This window comes from Rhagoletis pomonella, unplaced genomic scaffold, assembly GCF_013731165.1.
Source record: "Rhagoletis pomonella isolate Grant_MI unplaced genomic scaffold, Rhpom_1.0 Rhpom_scaffold_00001, whole genome shotgun sequence".
Taxonomy (NCBI): domain Eukaryota; kingdom Metazoa; phylum Arthropoda; class Insecta; order Diptera; family Tephritidae; genus Rhagoletis; species Rhagoletis pomonella.
In genome coordinates, this window is record NW_023458555.1 from 8,771,897 (window position 1) to 8,777,413 (window position 5,517).

Genomic DNA, 5,517 nt, shown 5'->3' on the forward strand with positions numbered 1-5,517 from the left:
ACCACCTCACCATGAAGCCGAGAGCTGCTGCTGCGTGCCAAAGTGGATCAAATTAAATAAACACGTATGCGCAGCGAAGAAAAGGTATTATAAATTCATTTGGCGAGAAAAAAACAACGAATTAAAAAGCTTGTTGCGACTCAACAAAAAAAGAAAAAAGAAAACACGGAAAGCAATATGCAAATGTGCTGCGGCAGCCGAGTTTGGTCAATTGTTTCTTTGATGTTGTTGATAGCGGTGGGCGGGTGATAAACTTAGTGCTGTTGGTGTTGTTGTTGCTGTTGCTGCATTTTCTTAGCTTTGCGTGTTGATTAATTTACACATTTTCTAATAGAGTTGACCACTTGATGGCACCGGAGGCAGTCAACGAAAATTTAATGTAGCAACGATTTTAAACGGAAAAGAAAAAGTAATAAATTTGTTTGGTACTAGCTTTGGTTGATCAAAAAAAAGACGGTTCGCTTGCCGGCAATGGACAGTGGGCAGGAAATGGTAAACGAATTATTGCAATTTTTACAAAAAAAACAGGGCCTGAATAATTTGTCTGCCTGATGTTGTTGTTTCGAAGTTATATTCTTTAACTAGTTGTATTGTTATCAAATAAAGAAGTAACGACTACCGATAATTAGCGGCGTTCTCAATATATTATCGCTTCTTTAACAGTTATCGTTACTTTTATTGATATATTAATAGTTATCTTTCTTTTTGTAGTCTTCTCTAGTGTTATCCTTTTTTAACGATAGTTTTATCGTTGCCTTTTTTATTTTTATCTACATTTTTATTGTTCGTTTCTGTTACTGTTGTCGATATTAAAATTGGGTACGTCTTATTTTTTCGTCATCTCTATTAGATTTGCCCATACATATATGCTTTCGGTATAGATTTTTATATTGTCCAACATCTCTATTGTTATGGTTACCGACATTTTAATCTTTTTGGTGGGTTTGGTGTTTATATGATGTGGCCCCATGTTCCGAATATTCGCACAGAACTTGTGAGTATTCCTTTACAGTTAGTTTCAGAAAAGACGTTATAAATCCCGTTTCGATTGGTCCGAGAATGCAAGCCAGTTTTACCGCGAGTTATTTGCTTTGTATTTCTTTTGTTAACAGCACCACCAATGGTTTTATTGTTTTAACAACACTTCTTCTTGGAATATGCTCTGGGGCTGCCTATTCCTAATGACCGAGAACATATTAATCTGATGTCAATACCCCTAAAAAGTACTTAATTGAGCTGCCGGTAAAGTATATGTTCGAGAACCGAAAGTCTCATTCATTCATTTAGAACACTTTCCACTGTGGGCTGTGATCGACATTATAAATCTATAAAAATCATTACAAAGCTAATTTAAAAATTACTTGTGATTTTTAAGGTTTCTCGAGATTTTTTACGGAGCTCTTTAGGAATTATGGATACTTTTTCTGACCTTTTCGGAGTTTTTCGTATTTTTTCCGGGACTCTTCGGAACTTGAGACTTTTTCGCGACAATTCGGAATTCGTATTTCGAGGCATATCGGGAAATTTGAAATTGATATTGCACGAAATTTTGAAGATTTTCGGGAATTTTCAGTTTTGTTTCGGAATATCCACGTAATATTAAAAACTTGCTCAGTGACTTTGCGGGTTCTTCTGTCATTTTTTTTTTTTAACGTTTGATGATTATTTTTGTTTCTTGGGATTATTTAAGGGTTTGGCGAGTTTTCGGGATTTTTGGATTTTTTTCGGGGTTTTCTGAAAAAGTTTAACTTTTCAGACATTCTTGGGACTTTGTCGTATTTTCGAAGTTTATCGGAAAACTTCAAGCTCGAGTTTTTATAAACTTGAGAGTTTTGCTCGCGAATTCGCTTCTTATGGTTTTTTTTTCGGAATTATTCGGGACTATTCGGGGGACTCGTGAATTTTCGTGACTTTTCCTGATTTATCGGGATTTTTTTGAGATCGTACGCGGCTTTTTCCTAACTTTTCTTGTGAAAAATTTGTTTTTTTTATGTAAATATTTTTTTGCTAAAATCACAAAATTACGAGTAAAATGCTGTAGTAAAATTAGATTTTTCTTTAATTTTTCATTAATGCATTGTACTTTTTTATGGAACATAAACCCTTTTCCGCAAAAAAAATCGATTTTTTTTTGTCTCAGATTTCCGTCTATAAGAGTTCTTCTAAATACACCTTCGACACAAAAATTATGCCTACTTCAAAAATTCACTCAAACGGCCCACTGTGCCGCAATGCTCCAATATTTATAGGCCATTTGCACTGCCGGTGGGCTCAATGGCGAAACGCTGCCATTAACAATTTGGAGAAATTCGTTGGAAATAAAGTTTGTATGCAGATGCAAATGTGGATTAGATGCATATCCGTTAGAGATGCTGCCACAGATAGCACAGATAGCACAGATATGCATGCATAATGCAACGGATGTCACCTAAATTGGACTACATCACATATAGAAAATGAGGCAATTTTTCAACGAAATATGCGGGTAAGTAAGAATGTGCGTGTGTGTGCACGAGCGTTTGACAAATGGCATGTTTGTGGCATATTTACATACACATAAGTCAACTGAGATATTAAAGCGTGCGCGCATGCGCTAAAACAGCCGATAAATCACCGGTGGTTAACAAGGCAGTGAGTAGAAAAATATGTACATATACAAACGTATGTATGTGAATGTATGAAAATTTTTTGTGCATAACAAAAACTTGTCGGAAAAGCTGCAAGGCTGTGAAAATTGTGCCACAAAATGTGTGAACGCGTGCGCAAGGCCGGTGGATCGGCCGGTCAATCGGCGATTGGCTGCAAAGCAACAAAAACACTCAAAACAGCTGCCCAGCCGCTCCATTTCAAGTCACTTTTCATTAATCAAATGCGAGGCGTACAGAAAAAAAATAAATAAAGAAACAAAGAAAAAACGAGTTGCCAGCAGGCGCGCAAAGATGATGAAAAATTTTGAGCAGCGAAAAAAAAACATTGACTTGCGAAATTGATTTTCACATTTTCGCGTTTGAGTGCGGCATTTATGCGATGTGTTGCATGAAACTGTCGCCAGACGCCCCGCCGTGGATGCAACAATCAATTTGTTGCATATTTGCTGACAGCATATTTCGTTTAAATGCGCGCGCGGCATGCACGCGTTAGATATGTATGTGCACTTGTATGGATTTGTGTAAGTGACACTTTTGACAGTTGCATGATGCATAACTGTTTAGCTGTGCCGCAACGCACCGCGCCGTGCCGCGCTGCTTTAAAACTGTTGGTTGGCACGCAAGCGTGATTTGCATATGTGGCAAGCGCGCGCCCGCCGCTCACCTCTGCGCTTACTCACCTACTGAGCGTCAACACACGCGCGCCGCGCTACTAACTAATGCCCGACAAGTGTAGCTGTTGAATTTAATTAAAGCCAGTAGACGATTTTCTGTAGCAAATTAAAATTTTGTCAGGAACAAACTGGCTGTTGTTGCAAGAAAAAAATGGCTTAAACAAAAAACAAACTTATCGCTGATGGCATTGATAGCCGCTGGAGTAGCAAGCAAATTTATCTATTAGAAAAAAAAGCGCAAAAAAGTTGCGAGAAAATTCACAGGAAAGTCAAGTTTATGCGCTCGTAAATCAAAAGTGGGTTGGAGCTACTACTTTTCACTACTTTTTACAGCCACTTTTTCCCGATAGCGCGCAGTTATGACATTCACACACACACACACACACGTACACACACACACAAATGTGCAAATGTACGCACTTTTTAATTGAAATTTGAAAATTTGCAATTTGCATCTGTTGACATTTACATGCTGTGATACTAATGAGAATACAACGCCAATGATTGAACGCATTGATTTCCACACACGAAAAGATGATGATAAAGCAGCAGAAGAACTCGAAGATGCAAATGGGGAAAAATTCTAAAAATCTACAAATTTTGATATGCGCGCGCTAACAGCAAAATCGATAGATGCGCGTTGCAGCATCGCATGTCTCGCGGCCGATGATAAATTGTGGCTGCTGCTGCCTGAAATTAAAATTCGTCCAGCTATTTGCTGCATTCTTGGCGCTTTAAAGCTTTTTGGTTATCTGCATTCGTTGGAATTTCGCTGATATGCATTTTTTGTTGTTGCTGATTTTCCTTTTAGCGCGCTGTCTGGCTCAGTGGGCGCGAGCTGTTTAACGGCTTATTAGCGCAGCATGCAACATCGAGTAGAGATATTGGTTGATTTGAAGTCTTCTGCAAATGCAAGTTGAACCTGTGTGGGTAGCTAAGTAAATTGAAAATTTAAGCTATCGATTTTCATTTGTTGGACTAAGCATAAGCTATTGGATGGGTGTTATAGTTGATATACTATTTGGGTGAGAAAGTAAATTGTTACAATTTTAATTAGTTTTCGGATTTCCCATTTCGCAGAGCAGAAGAAGTTGATAAGCTTAAATAAGTTTTCTGGTTTAAACTAAGCCAAGATTAAGTTTGGCGCGTGAGAATGCCTCACAAAAACCACTAAACATTGACCACCAAGCGCGGATACAGAAGAAGACCCCTATTTAGGGATACACATTTCTCATGAATATTAGAACTTTAATAATTAATTTCCGAAGGCGCGACGGACCTTACTCCACGGGTGTAAGAATTATAAGGTATACGACTACTTCTATAACTAGGACCTCGTCGGATATAATTACGCACGTACACGGAACGACTTAGAATTATATTTGACCAATTACTGGCACTCCAGCACTTAACCCACAATTCTTGGGTTTTAAAAAAGTTGTATACTTTTTAATACGAGAGCGAAAAAGGGTCTAGCAGCGTAACAGACCCGTAAAAGGCCTTTAGGTAAAAATTAAGGGCTGTAACCGCATATCATTCGCGGTAAGCGCTGGTCTGGTGGAAAGCGCTGGATAAAAGCAGCAAGCGTTTTTCAAGAACTATATTTTTAAACTATTTTTCTTTATGACAAGATGGTTTATTTTGTGAGAATCAACAATTGTTTGTAATTTTTTTACGGAAACTTATGTTGAGATATATTTGGTAAGGTGTTAAACATCGGGTAACGATTTGAAGAAGTACATGATTAGTTCGAATCACGAAAAAATACAAACTGTAAAAGATCATATCTCCAAAGAAAAAAGCAAAAAAAAAATTCCTCAAACACGTGTTGGCTTATTTCTTGTATAGAACCCAGAAGAATGTTTCATATAGCTTGGGTTTAAAAAATTGGAAAAAGTGGATGATGGTCCCTAATTAAGGTGTACGTTTACTTTATTCGAAGTTCGAACTTAAATAATAAAAACTAAAGGGATGTAAACATTGTATTAAATTTTCCAAAACGTAATCGAAGAATCGATAGTATCGATGCTTTTTGTTGATAATAAGAGTACAAGAATCGATGATTCATCAGAAAGGGAAACGACTACAAAAATTGATTATTTGGGGTATCGTCCCAACCCTACTCATCCGAATTAAAAAAAAAAAAACCTGTGGAATTATGATGCCTAATCCATTCGCACTATAAGGTAAGAGGC